Raw genomic sequence first — 18,498 nt, 5'->3', positions numbered from 1 at the left:
TGTAAGAATTTCCTTTTTCTCTGAGATGAAATCGCTTTCTGCTACTAATACTTTCTATGTGAACATAAAATTAGCATTAATTCTTCATTGTTTTATTCCTTGAATAACTACTCTCAATGTATTAGTAGAGCTTACAAAAAACATAGCTATTCAAGTCACTAGCTATGCAACTTTTTTTCACATCTCTAAAATATTGTAATGGACAGATGTATGTATGTACATATGTATGTATTTGAGATGGAGTCTCGTTCTGTTGCCCAGACTGGAGTGCCTGGCACAATCTCTACTCACTGCAAACTCTGCCTCCCGGGCTCAAGCGATTCTCCTGCCTCAGCCTCCACAGTAGCTGGGATTACAGCACGCGCCCCTGTGCCCAGCTAATTTTTGTATTTTTAGTAGAGATGGGATTTCATCATGTTGCCCAGGCTGGTCTCGAACTGTTGACCTCAGCTGATCCACCCGCCCCGGCCTCCCAAAGTGCTGGGATTACAGGCGTAAGCCACCATGCCTGGTCCGATTAACTCTCTTATTGGTATATTAGGCTTTTCTTATTGATGTGAACACACTCAATATTATACAAAATAAGTTATTATTTATCATTCAAACTTGTGATGGTATTTTTTAATTACAGCAAAAATATACACATAAAATTTACTATCTTAATCATTTTAAGTGCAGACCTCATAAGTATTAACTACATTCACATTTTTGTGCAACAGATCTGCAGAAATTTTCCATCTCACAAAAATGTAACTCTATAGCCTTTGAGTAACAACTCCCCATTTCCTGCCTGTTGTGGTGGTTTTAAATATAATGCAATATATACTAGCTGAAAATAGAAAAAAAGAAATCCATGAAAATATTAAATGCATAGCACAAAAAATGAATAAGAGTGTATCTTTGGTTATAACTTTAAATAAGAGAACCCAAAGTAAAATAACGGTATAAATATCATATAAAATGCACAACAATTTATACTTAAGTTTTTAAAAATTTAATATTAACAAAAATAAACGTAATATACTACACAAATAGGTATTCAATAAAACTAAAGTTACTTTTTAAAACCATGTTATACTATGAATAAATCCTATTTTTAAATATTTAGGAAAGAAAACCAAGTACATCTCTTCTTTAAGAAGTTTGATTCCAATTTTAACAAACAGATGTTTTTGTTAACCAGTTTATTCCCTTACTGAAATTTTGAAGGCACAGGAAGAAGTAATATCCATTATATTGTCAAAAACAACACTACCTGGAGGATTTAGAGGCAAAAATGAAGCCCGAGAATAGCAGGACATAGACATATTTCATAACATAGACTCACAGCAGAATGATGGTTATGTTGGTTCATTACGGAAGAAAACACTAAACATCATTTGCAAATCCACCCAATATACGATATCTTGTGACTATAACAAGTTAGCCATGCAGAACCATGAGGCAAATGCAAAAGCAAATAAATACGCTAAAACAAATCCATTTTCTAGAAAAAATTTTAAAGCGAATATTCTAGATTCACTAAAGAATTCAGTATTGGCTTATTATGTCTTCATTTTATTTTATACTGGAACGTGTCTAATTTTATGCTAAATTTATGCTATAAGGACACCTTGCTACTCTGGAAAGGTTAAGAGGACACACAGTGGGTGGCAGACCATACTCTATTAAAAAAGAGCGTATTTTGATACATGACTTTTGTGACTCTACATTTTTAACTAAGGATAAAGAATCTGATGATTAATTAAATGATTTTTCAGTTGCTCATCAACGCCATCAGATGCCTTGAGTATACTGATGGGGATGGCATTTGGAAGAAAAGGAGGAGACCTGAATAATACTTCAGATGAAGCCTATTTCCACGTCTTATTTTCCCTGTCTCTGCAGCTCTGAATTTAATTATCTGTATTGTTAATCTGGGTGAACCACCTCAGAAGACATCAGGCAACTGGATGACTGCACTTCTTTAGATTTCATGCTAGTGATTCTTATCCTCTCTCCACCCCGACACTTTGATAGTTCCTTGAAATGAGATTATATATGAGATAGAAACAAAGAATGCAGCTGTCATCATGACTCTTTCTCAGGAGCCACTGCATCTGTGTTCGTGATGTGATTACTGTGCCACCTGCCTCCCTCTTCTTAAGGCCCTTCTTTATTCCTGAAGATGTGCTTACCACGAGAGAGCTACAAACATATCATCTGCTTGCCCTGCCAGTTAAAGCAATTATGAAAATAAATTTGCAGCATCATATATAGCCTGAATATTCTCAAAAGATGTTCCTAACAGCTCTGATAACAAAATAAGTTTTCCATAGAATAGCTGCACCTACATGCTCTCTGCTTATGCAAACTTATGTTTTAATTAATCTTAAAGCAAAACTTTTCCTAAAATTTCAGAACTGAAGTCTTTTGTCATTATATGAAGAAAGATACAGTATCTAATATTGTGAACTTCTCTATTTTAAGAAGTTTTCAGACATCAAGTCTGCATAATAAAATTAATTTAACAGTTTGGAATATAAATTTATAAATAAAAAAAGCTTTAAACTATATGTTACTAACACGTTTTTCTTCGAGTGTGGTTGCCCTTATAACTTTTTGGTAGTTCAATGAAAACCACTACTTGTGAGAAAACTGAAATAGACTAGGACATAGAAGATAGATAGAGAAAGAAAAGGTAAATTAACTATTTGTGCCACACGGCAAAGAAAGTTTACAGTATGTGTAGTCATTAATGTACTTGCTTATAATTATATAATATAACCAATAATGAATAATTTTAAATGCAATTTAGAATTCAGAACATTTTATACTTGATATACATTTCTGAAAGAAATATGAAATCTACCGAATGAGGGAGATACTTTATATGTGTAATTACTTACAAATGGAGAAAAGTTTTACAACAATTTGATTATAAACTATACTCAAGAGATTCAGTAAGAGAAGCATTTTTTTCTCCCACAAACCACTTTAATTGTGTGCTCACCACCTACTTCAGAATCTAAGAGAACTTTGACACCTGTTTTTGGCACCCCATTGCCTTCTCATCAGTCTAAATCCAAGACCTTCCTCCAAGTGTTAGGCTCTGGTAATTCAGTGAAAGCACGGCACTAACAGGCAAGTGTGAAGCCAAATGGCTCCGAGTAGCATCCCTGACACCTCTTTGCCAGCTATTCACATGTATTTAATAAATGCCACTTCCCTGTGACTGTCTGCGCCCTCTTCTACCAGCAATTCCTCCTGATTTATCCTTCTCCTCCATCAATTCCTAATTTCTTTGCCTTTCTAATAGATGTTGTGGCCTGACAGAACACCTTTGCTAGAGTTCTTTAAAGGCTAATTATAACCATAAGGAACAGGAAATAAGAAGCTATTCCTTGTAAGTTTGCTAATCTTATCTGTTCAGAGCAATAAAAGTTCCCCATCAAAGACTTATGAAGGGAGATTTCTTCCCCACAGCTTGCTATTCCCACTCTTTTTGCATTCTTAAGACAGGAGGCAAGTGCTTTACCTTCTCCTGGGAAAAACTGAGGCTGAATATGCAAGTTGTCATGCAGATTTGCTGAAGATAATGAGAGGGTCACAAATTCAAAAACCCAGTTGCTCTAAGGCAGGGGGTTGGGAGGGGAGCCAATAAAAAAAATGTGTGGTGCAAATGCCTTTCAGGAAAGGTTGTGAAGGGTGGGGTGGATTTACCAGAAGCTTTGGCAGTCAGCTTTGAAGTCTTCTGGAAAGGAAAAGTGTAGCCTTCCAGGGAAGCAGCCTGATGACATCTTCCATAAGGCTGATGTGTTGGGAAACAGCAACACATGAGCAACAAGTCCCTTGAAAAATTTTCTTCCCTCTTCCTTGTTCTGGAACTGTTGGGAAACTAGATAAGACCCAGGAGTCTGGTTTTTGAGAAAGGCTCTGAATGAATTTTTAGTTTCCGGGTAGGAATAGAGAGCTCAGAAGGTTGTTTTGTCCTCCAGGGAAATCTGGCCATAGCTTTTTTCCTCTTCTATCCAGAGCTTGTGTGCTGGCGGATTAAGTACATCTGTGCACAGGGCCAGGTTTCTGGCAAACAATCTCAGGGGGGACGGCAAAAGGAGAAGCAAAAGGGGATTGTTCCTCTGTCTCACATCTTCTTTTCCCAAAGGAAACAGAATCTACTCACCAACAACAATCCCAACACCACAAAAGTGAAATGGAAATCAATATGCATGCAACTGGGACACATACCCAGTGTCACCTGCTACAAATGGAGCAGAAGTGGGAGAGAATTGAGCCACTGAGAGCCTAGGCCTTCTGAGCTGTAGCCTACTTCCAGAGGGCACGGGCTTCCTCACTGGTCTCTGGGTGGCCGAGTAACTCTACTTCCCTGACCTGGGAAGGATGCGGGCATAACCAGCTAAGAGGAGACACCCATCCTCTTAGGGCTGCCTGGGGTATCTGAAGCAGAGATGGTAGCAGTGGACTCAACAGAGGCAATGAGATCCAAGAATTGCAGGATAATGTCCCCAAGGCAGTAAATCAAATGCCTGTTGATGAGTGGTTGCTGTAAGTGACTCCAAGACTAGGCGCTCAGCTGGCATTTGTTCACCCCAAGAATTTCTACTATGGGATCTGGGAGGACTCTCATTAGGCTCTGCAAAGCCTGTTTCTCAGCAGCCAGTTTCTGCTCCTGGGTCCTTACAGGCCGTGGAAACTTAGGCAAAACTCCACCAAGCCAGATGGACTCCTGAAGAAGCCAGAGGTACTGCACCCAGTGCTGTGGACTTGTTAAATTAGCTACCTGCACCTCTAGCCACCTTTGAACTAGGTTACCAAAGATAAGACGAAGAAACTTCTGCATGTTTTCAGTACACAGCAATTTCCACTGTTCTGTTAGTAGCAAGGGAAGCAGATTCAGGGCTGTGTCAGCTAACTCTATCTCTGTTCATGAATCGCTGTTGCTGGGATCTTGGGCTGGCACAGCTGCATCTGACAAGCAACTGTCCACATGTTCTTTGGGAAGTTGTTCAGGATCTTTTTCTGGGCCTTCTGTTGGCTGCATCTCCAGTAACTTTGTCTGTTTTTCAATAAAGGATTCCATCCCAGATATGGATAGGGTCTTGGACTCCACATTGCCTTCTTGGAGACAATGAAGAATCTTGTCTTCTGCTTCAGTCACACTTAGTGCTGGAAAAATTTTACTGGATGAGAACCTCAGCCTGGACTTGCCAGCCTTCTTACCTTCTGTATGGGACTTGCTTTTTCAGTCTCAGCCTCACTCAGCTCCTCTGTGGGGCTCTGGGATTCAGAGCAAGGAAACGCTGTCTTCAAGGTGTCCACAATGGCACTCGCCACCATCTTCTCTATTCTAGAGACCATAAATGGTTTCTTGACAAAGGAAATGCAAGCATCTGTGTTCACAGCAAGAAACTCCTGCACCTCCTCACTGTTAGCGATCTCCGGAATGGCACACAGTTGCTTCAGGAATTATTATAGGAGGCTCTTACAGGCTTCCACTCTGTCACTGTCCATGTTTCCAAATGGAAGATCTGGAAAGAGCTTTTTAGGACCCTTCACATTTTAATGAACTTTCGTAGATCTGGTTTCTTCTCCTGACAGCCTGCAGATTCAAGAACTCCCAATAGCAGTGATTCAGTGTGGTAGGCCAGCTGCTGCAGGCTGCTGCTGTTTTCACCGTCAAGGGCTGTCTCATATTTCACAGTATAGAGTGTGTATGGGTACAATCCGGTGCCACTGTGCTCTTGGGCTGTAATGGTGCCAGTGATATGAAGGTTCTGGATGACAACTGGGCCATCTGGACTGCTTAGGGGCTCAAAGCTGAAGGTGGCTGAGCTGAGAGGACCAGGTGGAGAGGAGGAAAGCAGAACTGGTGGCAGACTAGGATCAAGGTAGGTCACATCATTGGTGAGATCCTTCTTTAAGCATGAGGGCCGTGAGGAGCAGGTCTTTTCCGGCCCCTCCAGCAAAGCTGTAACAGAGGTGGTAACTTCTCCTTGTTGTATCTCCTTGTCTGCTGTGTCAATCTGGATCTCTGGGCAGAAGTTCAGTGTGGAGACAGGCAGGCCTGTCTCTGTTTCTGTCCCTGGACCCTCCTCAGCCTCTGCTCCTTCAGATCCCTCACCACCTTTGGGTTCCAGAGCCTGGGAACCCTCTAGGGCACACAGGGCATCCTGAATCCTGTCAGAAAGTGGCCTGGAGTCATGAGCATGATGGTTTCTTAGCCTACTTCAGACAGCGGAGACTCCAGCTCTGAGTCTCCACATAAGAACAGGGGGCCTCAAATATTTGGCTGTAGGAAATGAGATGAGTTGTTTCCTACTTTTCTTTTTTCAGACAATCCACCCAAATCTCCCTCTACAGCTTTGTGGCCGCCTTCAACCTCTGAGGAGAGGCCTGCAGGAATCTCTGGCTCACTGTTTACTTAGGAACCCTGGGGCTGCTACTGGAGAAGGAGCTCTCCCTTCTGGAAGCTGCTGTACCTCAGCAATCAGTGGCAGAGATGTGGGCACTGAGGTCTGTTCAGGGGCACTGGCTGGGCAGGGTGCTGGATCTCTGGCCTTGGAAAAGATACCGATGAGTACAAGGTGGATCCAGTCAGGATCTGACAGCCAGCTGATCAGTGGTAAGACTACACTGCATATGATGAGTTCAACCACTACATGGCATCCAGTATGAGTCTCCAAGTGGGACTTGAGCACCAGCCCTTGAAGCAGCAAATTCACAATACCACGTGTGTAGGTGACTTCAGCATTGGGGCTGTGCACAGTAGGGTGTGGGGCAGTAGCCCGGCAGTAAGCCTCCCAGAGGTGGGAAGGCTCAACTGGACCAGTCTTCCTTGTAGTGGCCTCCTTTGCCTGAATGCAGCTCTGCAGGTGAAAAACGACAGAGAGTCAGAACACTCTAGGCAAGAGCATGATGTTCCATCATGCTCATCCTCCTCTGAAGCTCCTGGATCAACTCTTTCATGGCTGCCTCCATTTCCTCCGCAAAGGCTGGCTCCTGGCTCACAGAACGGTACCAGGATAATACAAAATCTCAAATAATCACATCTGGATGGTGCGGTTGATCTTCTGTTCCAGCTGTCTTTCTGCCTCAGAGCATAGAGGACAGGTGGCCAATGGGATGAAGCCTTCCAGGAGCAGTGGACTTGAAGCCACTCCAGAGACACCAGAGCCCAGCCATCCTCCCAGCACCACTAGCAATGCAGACAGAAGGCACAGCAGCCACACGCTGACCAGAAGGTGTGTGACCAGGAGCCAGCAAACAAGACCCCCACAGCCATCACCTTCCACCTACTCAACAGGTTATTGAGGTGACAGCTGGATCTAGCTGGAGTCTCCTGGAGCGATGGCACAGTTTCTGTCTTCATGGCCAAACGGACAAGGTGGCTTCCCCAGATGACAGCCTCAAGATTTTACTCCAGAGTTAGGGAAAGGGGGAATGAACTGTGTTCCCCGATACAGGGTGATCTGGGTGCTGTTCAGGGAACCGAGGCTCCAGGCCCTCTAAGTCCTACAGGCACTGCAAAGCGACAGTGGCAGCTCTGCATCTGCCCATGGCTACCACTCACAGGGTCCTCGAACTCGCCCCTTCCAGTCGAGGTGTGGCTTTGGAGGAAAGCTCTGCGGCCTTGATACTGCCCCAGGCAGAAGGCCTCTTCGCGGCCCTGGGGCCCACGGACAATTACACATGCAGAGGGCGGCGGCTGGCCAGGAATGGGTCACATGCTGCCGGGGACCATGCACCCACACTCAGCCCCTACCTGAAGTGGGCTCATCGGGGTCATCTCCACTGGCCTCGGCCTGCTGCTGCTGCAGACCTCGGCGACTGCACTCACAGCCCTGCCTGTGTTAGGGTTGCCAGCCTGCCGGCCACAGGCAACCAACAGTAGCTTTTTATAACTTAAATTTTCTATATTTTCTTTGCATATATTTTTGACTTTGATCATGTATTTTATTTAACCTGCTAACAGAATGTACCTACAGTAAGATTACAATAAAAATTACCATGGTACATGACAAATTTATTTGTAAGTGCAGTGGGAAAAAAAGTTTAATAAAAACAATAGAGATATACAATATGTGGCTTTTCACACAGTCTTTTGTCTCCCATATTATTCCTATCATTTATTCTATATTTCTAAGGTTAAGTAATATTAAGATCAGGTACAAGTGTTGTAATGTGCTTTTAATTATTATATATAAATGTATCCCAAGACAATTATATTCAACATATTATTTCAAGCTATGTACAATTTTAATAATAAGTTCATACACGTTGCTTTGAAAATGAGAGCGAATTTGAATATAACCAATAATCACAAAAATATTTACAGTGCAAATATTCTCAGCAAGATTTGAATTGTTGGTAAATTCAAAACAGATAACAAGCAAAATTTTGTATAATCTTAATTTAGTTTATGTTAAAATGTTTTGAATTCAGATTAATCACATACCTTGTTATAATGTTTTTGGTTTTGTTTTTTTGAGACAGAGTATTGCTCTGTTGCCCAGGCTGGAGTCAGTAGCATGATCTCAGCTCACTGCAACTCCTGCCTCCCAGGTTCAAATGATTCTGGTGCCTCAACATCCCAAGTATAACTGGTATTACAGGGATGTGCCATCATCATGCCTAGTTTTTTTTTTTGTTTTTTTTTTTTTTTTAGTCAAGACAGGTGTTTGCCATGTTGGCCAGGCTGGCCTGGAACTCCTGGCCTCAAGTAATCCACCCACGTCAATTTCCCAAAGTGCTGAGATTACAGGCATGAGCCACAGTGCCTGGCCCTGATATAATGTTTGAAAGTAATGGGTAAATAGTACATTTGAGATACTAGAGACTTATTTGGAACATTAAGTGAATATGTCTTACTCTCTTCTTTCTTTTAAGAATGTATTCTTTACCATTCTATGCAATAGCTGACATATGTGCATATTTTCTTGGGCTGTCTACATGATATACAAATATTTGGATACATACAGAAACATAAACCATTCATCTAAAAGCTTTTCAGCCTGACACATAAACTCAGGTTATTTGAAAATGGAATGATAAGTGTTACTGAACAGCTTTTACTATGGTTCACGTTTGGTAGTATATGCTAATATCCTAAAAACAAAACAAACACCAAAAATACCTTGATTTTATAATCTAACTTCTTATGTCTAAGTTAATAAGATAATTTTGTGTTTTAACTGACTGTATTATATTTTATTTCGATGCTGTGTAATTTCACAATGCATTAAATACTAGCTGATGCTCATCAGAGGTAAACTAGTGAATTATCATCCCATTAAGATAAATTTTGTTTCTGCTAAAGTAACATCTTATTTTAAATGGAGGAATTTACTAAATCAAGTGCTAAGATTTTATTTCTGCTACTAAATGAAAGATATATGTAAAATTCAAATACATTCCATTACTCAATCTATTCTTTACTATCATGAGAATATAGACAGCATATTTTACACAGAGCATACATACAAAGCCTTATCTTCATTGAATTACAAAATATACATATGTAAATATAAATATATATACATAATTTAGATATTAAATGACAGAATTTACTTATTTACCTGTGCGTGACAGAATTTGATTCTATTAATTATTCCAGGTACAGTAACTGGTTGAAAATGGGACATGAAGTAAACTGATATGCTTAAAAGTAACTACATCCAGTGAATTCATTTTAACTTCTCCAAAGGAGGCAAGACCACCTTCTTGAGATAAGGAATGAGGGGTTACTTATTTTGGCCAAGTTGGCTCAATGATCTGGGGAACCAAAAACTGTATGTACATGGATAGTTGTTTTGTTCCCCCCACAAAAAAATTGGGGAACTCATTATTTCCCAATTCATGCTTTTATTTTCATATAAGAGAACAGTTGAAGCTCCAGAATCTTAAATTTTAGTTGACCAAATACAATGTTCCTAAAGACAAACATTTCCTTAGAATTAAGCTGGCCAGGCAGGGTGGCTCACGCCTGTAATTCCACCACTTTGGGAGGCCAAGGCGGGCGGATTGCCTGTGGTCGGGAGTTTGAGACCAGCCTTGTCAACACGGTGAAACCCTGTCTCTACTAAAAATACAAAAATTATCTAGGCCTGGTGGCATGTGCTTGTAATCCCAGTTACTAGGGAGACTGAGGCAGAAGAATCGCTTGAACCAGGGAGTCAGAGGTCGTAGTGAGCCAAGATCACGCCACTACACTCCAGCCTGGTGACAGAGCCAGATTCTGTCTCAAAAAAAAAAAAAAAAAAAAAAAGAAAAGAAAAAAAGAAAAAAAAAAGAAGAGGGGAAAATAGAGTTAGGATAATAGAAAGATAGGGAAAACGAAACAGAGAAAATCAACAAACCAAAATTAAATGTTTGGAAAGATAAAAAAAATTGGCAAATATTTACTTAGGCCAAGCAAGAAAAAAACAGAAGAGACTCAAATTACTAAAACTGACAATAAAAGAGAACACATCACTGCCAGTATTCCAAAATAAATATGATTAAAAGAGAATGCACTGTAAATCTTATGCCAAAAAAGTAAGATAGCCTAGATAGAATAAAGTCCTAGAACGACAGAAACTAAAATAGTCTAAAGGAGAAATAAAAAATATAAATAGATCTATGGAAGGTTAAAACATGGAAACCTTACAATAAAAATCTCATCTCACCTAGCTTCCCAGGTGAATCAAACACTCTGAGAAATTAATATCAATTGTTCACCAACTCTTACAGAAAATAAAAGGGGAGAGAACACTTCCCAATTCATTTTACAAACAGGATTACTGTCACCAAAACTGAATCACAAAACAATATAGACCAGTATCTTTAATTGTTTTATAAAATCAAAAATCCTCAACAAAATACTGCCAAGCTGAATCCAGCAACATATAAAACAGATTATGCACTGTGTGCAGATGTGATTGACCCCAGGAATGCACCATTGATTTAATATTTGAAAAATCAATGAATGCAAACACCATATTAATAGAATAAAAGACCAAAATATATGAGCATCTCAATAGACAAAGCATTTGAGAAAATATTACACATTTTCATCATGAAAACACTCCAGTTATGGACAGTAAGATAACTTCCTGAAACTAGTGGTAGTTATCTATGAAACCCACAGCTATCATTACATTCTGCAATGAAAGGGTGAATCCTTTCCTGGTAGGATTAGTTACAAGAATGTCCACTCTTGCAAATTCTACTCAACGTTATACTATGGATTCTAGTGAGGTGTAGTTAGTAAAGAATAGAAAATTAAAAACATCCTGATTGAAAAGAAAATAATAAAATTATTTATATTTACAGATGGCGTGATCTCATATATACATAATTCTAATAAATTTGTAAAATAGTATTCAAAATAACAAATTTGGCATGGTTTCCAGATATAGATGCAATACTAAAAATTAATTTTATTTCTATATACTGTCAATGAACTGCCTTAAAATATTAAAGAAACAATCCCATTTATAATAGCAACAAAACAAGTAACAAATTTAGAAATTAACAAGAGCAGTTCAAAACTCATACTCTGAAACCTCCAAAATATTGTTGAAATAAATTGAAGAAGAACTAAATAAATGAGAAGAGGTGGAGCGAGATGGAGGATAGAATCTCAGTGATTGCGTCTCTGCGGGAACATTAAGTTGAACCACCGTCCAACAATCCAAGCAAGATAATACCTTCACAAGAGCTAAAGAAAGCAGGTGACAGATCACAGAACCTGGTTTCAGCTTAAAAACAACAGAAGACACATTAAAGAAGGGGAAAAGACAGTCTTTCAGTTCCTTCACTGTCCCTCCCTCAACCCCAGGCAGTGCAGTGCGGAGAATGTGTCCACCTCTTGCAGGAGGGATAAGGAAGGGTCCATGGGACTTTACCTTGGAGCCCAGTGCCAGCTCTGCTATAGTAAAGGACAACACTGGGAAGAACCCCATGGCCTTTGATTCCAGGCCGGTGCCCATTGAGCATTTAGACATGACCTGGTCTAAAAGGGAATCCACTACCCCGGTGGGACAAACCTGAGTCCTGACTTGCTTCACCACCAGCTGATTCAAGTGGCCTCAGGCCCCAAGTAAATGTCAGTGGCAGGCAGGCCAGAGTCACTTTGGTCCTCGGGTGAGCTCCAACCACCAACGATGTGCTGGTCTGGGAGGCTGTGGGCTTCCTATGTGACATCAGCTGCGGTGGCCACAGGGCTGCCTGTGTTACCCCAATCCCAACTCCAGGCAGTGCAGTGCAGAGAGAATTCCTTCCCTATGCAAGAAAGAGGAGAACCCAGTATCAGCCCTACCACAGTGGACACAGTGGATGCATCAGGCAGAACACTGTGGCCCTCATTCCAGGCAGGAGCTCCCAGACACCTACAGAGCCCCCTGCAGGGAGAAGGAATTCTGCCACCCTGGCGGGATGGACCCAAACCCAGGCCAGCTTCATCACCAGCAGACTAACCTGGCTTAGAAACCTAAATAAGTCAGCAGCAGTCAGGCAAAATAATGGCCACAGGACTCAGACAAGTCCCAGTGCTGCTCTGGTCTGGGAGGCTGTGGGCTTCAGGTGTGCTGCGCCAGCTGCAGTGGCCATGAGTGCCCAAATCACACTTCTCCCAGATCCACAAAGCTTGGTGCCCAGATTCATCGCAAGGGGAAGAAGAGGGACGTGAATGAAGAACTTTGCCTGGGAACCCAGGGAATCCCTCCCTTATCTTCTCCAAGTGTGTCACGGCCACCAGGGACCTCAGTCTGCAAAAGTCACAGTGAACCTGAGCTTAAGGTGCCCTCTGGTGCTGTAACAGCTGCAGTGACCACAGGCTTGGGGAACTCAACAGTCTTGAATTTCTTGGAATTTCTGGAAGACTGAAGAAGGACAAGCACAAACAAGAACAGACGGCAAAAACTGGAATAAATACACACTTATTCAACTCCCAGGCATGAACATATGCTCAAAAGCATTAAGAACATTCAAGGAAATATGACCTCACCCAAAAATAAATGAGTCACCAGTGACCAGAGCTAAAGATGTGAGACTCGGCTGGGTGTGTTGGCTCACACCTGTAATCCCAGAACTTTGGGAGGCTGAGGTGGGTGGATTACCTGAGATCAGGAGTTCGAAACCTTCCTGACCAACAAGGTGAAACCCCGTCTTTACTAAAAATACAAAAATTAGCTGGGTGTGGTGGCAGGTGCCTGTAGTCCCAGCTATTTGGGAGGCTGAGACAGGATAATTTCTTGAATGTGGGAGGCAGAGGTTGCAGTGAGCCAAGATTGTGCCACTGTACTCCAGGCTAGGTGATGGAATAAGACTCCATCTCACAAAAAAAATAAGAATAAAAATAAAAATAAAAAGATGTGAGACTCTCCAGACAGGGAAGTAAAAATGGCTGTTTTGAGGATACTCAATGAAATTCAAATATAGAGAAGTAATTCAAAAACGTATCAAATTTAACAAAGAGATAGAAGTAATTCAAAAAGGTGACAGAAACCTCAAAGCTGAAAAATGCAACTGATGAACTGAAAAATGCATGAGAGGGCCTCAACAGTAGAACTAATCTCAGCACAATAAAGTCCATATATGACAAATCCACAGCTAACATCATAATCAATGGGGAAAAGTTAAAAGCTCTTCTTCTAAGATCTGGAACAAGTGTGGCTACTTTTACCACTTTTATTCATCACAGTACTAGAAGTCCTAGCTAGAGGAATTAGATAGAAGAATGCAATAAAAGGCATCCAAATTGGAAATAAAAGGAAGTCAAATTGTCTCTGTTTGCAGGTGACATAATCATATACATATGCAGAACCCTAAAGATTCCACAAAAAAAACCTACTAGAAATAATAAACAAATTTCATAAAGTTGCAAGATACAATATCAATATATAAAAATGAGTAGCACACCCATGCACCAATAGTGAAACACCTAAGAAAGAAATCAAGAAAGCTATTTCATTGCAATAGTTACCCAATGCCCCCCAAAAAAGATACCTAGAGATAAGCTTAACAAAAAGGCGAAAGATCCCACAATTAAAACTATAAAATATAGACGAAAGATATTAAAGCAGACACAAGTAAATGTAAAGATATCCCATGTCCAAGCACTAGAAGAATATCGTTAAAATATCTGTATCACCCTATGTGATCTACAGAATCAATGGAATCCATGTCAAATTAGGAAAGAGATTCTTCATAGATATAGGAAAAAAAAAAAAAAAACGCCAGGCACGGTGGCTCACGCTTGTAATCCCAGCACTTTGGGAGGCCAAAGCGCCTGGATCACGAGGTCAGGAATTTGAGACCAGCCTGAACAACATGGTGCAACCCCGTCTCTACTACATGTACAAAAATTAGCCAGGCATGGTGGCGCACACCTGTAATCCCAGCTACTCAGGAGGCTGAGGCAGGAGAATCGCTTGAACTCAGGAAGCAGTGCTTTTGGTGAGCCGAGATCACAGTGCACTCCAGCCTGGGCGACAGAACGAGACTCCGTCTCAAAAAAAAAAAAAAAAAAAAATCCTAAAATTCACATGGAAATGCAAAATACCTTAGACAAAAGAATCTTGAATAAAAAGAAAAAAGCTGGAGGCATCACACTACCTGATTTCAAAATATACCACAAATCTAGTAACCAAAACAGCATGGTAGTGGCAAAAGAAAAAAAATAGGTAGGGGACAGACAGAGAGAGAGAGACAGAGACACATAGACGAATGACAGACAGACATAGACAAATGAAACAGAATAGAGAACTCAAAAATAAATTCAAGCTTTTACAGTCAACTCTTTTAACAAAGGCACCAAAAGCACACATTCGGGAAGGACAATCTCTTCAATAAACTGTGCTAGGAAAACCCAACACCCACATGTACAAGAATACATCTAGGCTGTTATCTTACCATCTACTGAAAATAAAGATTTAAATGTAGGACATGAAACTATGAAACTACTAGAGAAGAAAACATAGGAAAATGTTAGCTATGGTTAGTTAACTAACCACTATTGGTTAGTTAACCAATCGTGAAATTGGTTAGGACAAGGGATTTTCAAATACACATTAAAACCACAAGCAACAAAAGGCAAAAACAGACAAAATGCAATTGCACTAAACTTAAACGCTTCTGCAAAGTAGAGAAAGCAATCAATAGAATGAAGAAGCAATCCAGAGAATGGAAGAAAGTATTTGCAAACTATGCATCAGGCAAGGGGTTAATATAACACAAAATATATAAAGAACTCAAACTACTCAAAGCAAAAATACAAATAATCTGATTTAAAACTCAGAAAAAGATCTACCCAAAAACTTTGTCCCCCACCTTCTTTTCTCAACCACCTTTGGCCCTCTCCCTCTCGCCACCCTTTTTCTTCCTCCATCTACCCCAAAACACTTTTCCCACTATTTTTCCCCACTGTCATTTCGCAAAGCCTTCTCTACTCTCCTGCTCACCACCCTTTTCGCCATCCATCTACCCAAAAACTTTTCCCCCCTCACTGGACACCCTCTTTTTCTCCCTTCTGCTTTCATTCCCCTTTTGTTCCTCCATCTACCCAAAAACTTTTCCCTCATATTTTCCCAAAGCCTTCTGCCCATTCCTGCCGCTCACCGCCCGCTTTTCCAACCTCCATCTACCCCAAAACTGTTTTCCCCATCGTCTTTCCCCCACTCCTCCTTGCCACCCTCTTTCTCTTCTCCATCTACGCAAAACATCTCCCCACCGTCTTTTCACAATGCCTTCTCCCCACTCCTGCTCACCACCCTTTCTTCCTCCATCTACCCCCAAAAATTTCCCCACCGTCTTTTCACTAAGCCTTCCCCCTTCCCACTCGCCCTCTTCTTTCCTCTATCCTTACCATCCTCCTTTTGCCTTCCATCTACCCCAAAACTATTTTCCCCATCGTCTTTTTCCCAACTCTTTCCCTCCTCCCTCTCGCCACCCTCTTTTCTCCCACCTGCCACCCTCTTTTCCCGCTGCATCTACCCACATTTTACCCACCATCTGTCTTTCCTTTCCCCACCATCTGTCTCTTCTGCCCACGATCTTTTCACAAAACCTTGTCTCCCTCCCACTAGCCTCCTTTTTCCTTCTCCCGCTTACCACCCTCTTTTCTCCTCTCCCACTTGCCACCCTCTTTTCCCCCTCCATGTACCGAAAAACTTTTTTCTCCCCACTGTCTTTTCCTCATGGTCTTTTGGCAAAACCTTGTCTCCCTCTGCTTGCCACCCTCTTTTTGTCCCTCCTGCTCACCACCCTCTTTACCCCATCTACCCAAAAACTTTCTTCCTCACTGCCTTTCCCCCTCACCATCTCTTCGCAAAGCCTTCTCCTGCTCCTGCTCACCACCCTCTTTTCCCCATTCCTGCCCTCCTCTTACATGCCACCTTCCTGTCGTCCTCCATCTACCCCAAAACTATTTTTCCATCATCGTTTTCCCAATCCTCCTTCCACTCTCCCGCTTGCCACACTTTCTCTCCTCCATCTACCCAAAAACTTCTCCCCCACTGTTTTTTCTCCCCACTGTCTTTTCTTCCCACCCTTTTTGAAAAACCCAGTTTTTTCTCCCCACTGTCTTTTCTTCCCACCCTTTTTGAAAAACCCTCTTCTTCCTCCTACTCGCCACCCTTTTTTCTTCTACTGATCACCACCCTCTTTTTCCGCCATCTGCTGAAAAAAATATTTCGCCACCATCTTATCCCCACCGACTTTTCACAAAATCTTCTCTCCCTCCTGCTCACCACCTTCTCTCTCTTCCCCCTCCCTCTCTGCACCCTCTCCTCCTTCCTCCCACGTGCCACCCTTTTCCACCTCCATCTACCCAAGATCTTTTTACACATCTTTTCTTTCCCCACTGTCTTTCTGTTCTCCTCACCGTGTTTCTCCCCATTGTCTTTGCAAACCTTCTCTCCTTCCTACTTGTCCCCGTCTCTCCCACCACCACCCTCTCTTTCCTCCTCCTACATGCCACCCTTTTTTACCCCCCCAGATACCCAAAAACGTTTTCAACCATCTTTTCCCCACTCTCCTGCTCACCATCCTCTTTTCCCTTTGCCGCTAACCACCCTCTTTATCCCTCCATCTACCCAAAAACTATTTACCCCCTCCTACCACTCCAGCCGAGCTGCCGTCTCTGTCGCCAGCACCCACCACAGCGAGGCGAGCCGTGGTACCACACGCTCCAGCCTCCAGCTGTGGCAAGCGACTACCCCTTCTCCTTGTCCTCTAAGCCTGGCACGGAGTAGCTGCGCAAGCAGCCACACAAGAGCCTGGAATGGCCTGACGCCCCCTCTGCATCCTTTATATATGAGGCTATGCAAATGAGGTTCCTGGACTGCATATTCTGATTGGATGAAAGAAAATCTCTAGTCCTATTCTGATTGGACTTTATTTTCATGCTGTGATTGGTTGGCCTAAGATTTGCTCTCATCCAATCAGAATCGAAGCTGGGAGCTCAGCTTAGAGAACAGGAAGTGGGAGCCACATACCCCGAGCTGGAGGCTTGAGCCTGTGGGACGTAGGCTCTCCTCACTGCGGTTGATGGAAGTGACGGAGGTTGCATCTTGGCCAGCATGGTGAAAAGGTGGCAGGGTAGGTGAGCTATCCAGGGATGCACTACCCTGAATAGGAGCACTATCAAGGTCACATTGCCGGTGGGGGTATCGGGGACGTGGGTTGGTGGAGTTGGCGGGGGCTATACTGCCTGGTGGTGGGGGTGGTTGTGTGTGCTACAGGGGGCTGACTGCCAGCTGTGGGGAGGGTTGGGGTGCTATCAGCTCCTGCACTGTCATGGCAGGGGGGCGGGTTGGGGGCACTATCTGGGCTGTCACTACCACAGTGCTGGGGGCAATGGGGCAGTTTGGGGGCACTATCAGGTTTACGTGCCCTGTGGCATGCCGGTGGGGGGCACTATTGGGGGTTGCACTGTACTGCTGCTTCTGGCAGCGGGCTACGGACGTGGCAGAGATAGCTGTGGCCTCCAAGGAAGGGGCCGTCCTCCTCTTACGAGACTCTAGATTCTAGAGGGTAACCTCTGTTTGCTCGTGCTGGAGCATGGCAGACACACAATGTTTCCTTGGGAATCCTGAGCACAGTAAGGCCCCCACACCCGCCATGCTTCCCCGGCCTGCACCCTCTCACTGTGTTGCAGAGACAATCTGGGATCCTTGGGCACGGAGTAGCGGGCACCACGGGGGAACAGGGCCCTGTGGGTGGAGGCATCAGAAACAGGAACTGGCACTTGGTTGGAGAGCTGGCTGGGTCTGAATTTCTGCTGCTTCTGCTCACCAAGGAGTGCAGCCAGGGTGGGCCCAGCAGTTCCTGGCCAGCTGGACCTAGCCAGGGGCCGGTTTCGGCAAAGGCAGTCACACCCGCCCCAGTTCCCAGTTGTGCGTTTGCTGAAACCAGCCCCTGCCACCCAGTGGCCAGCATGACAAGGTGAGCCTCTAACATTACCACTCTCTGCATCCTGTTCTAGGCACGTCTGGCTTTTACCACCCAGATGCTTCGAGC

General features: G+C 42.9%; 1 protein-coding gene and 1 pseudogene across 1 annotated transcript in view; both read right to left on the bottom strand.

Moving 5' to 3' along the window:
- LOC129012641 (olfactory receptor 4N4C-like) overlaps positions 1 to 17,180 on the bottom strand; it is a 136,436-nt gene extending 119,256 nt beyond the window's left edge. Inside the window, exon 1 of the mRNA XM_063651337.1 lies at positions 17,098 to 17,180. The gene's annotated coding sequence lies outside the window, so the exon portion shown is untranslated. The remainder of the gene's footprint in view (positions 1 to 17,097) is intronic.
- On the bottom strand, positions 4,397 to 7,369 carry LOC129012639 (sorting nexin-19-like; annotated as a pseudogene).
- Positions 17,181 to 18,498: the final 1,318 nt, after the last annotated feature.

The sequence above is a fragment of the Pongo pygmaeus genome, chromosome 15 (genome assembly GCF_028885625.2).
Source record: "Pongo pygmaeus isolate AG05252 chromosome 15, NHGRI_mPonPyg2-v2.0_pri, whole genome shotgun sequence".
Classification (NCBI taxonomy): domain Eukaryota; kingdom Metazoa; phylum Chordata; class Mammalia; order Primates; family Hominidae; genus Pongo; species Pongo pygmaeus.
This window is presented reverse-complemented; position numbering and strand designations above follow the sequence as displayed.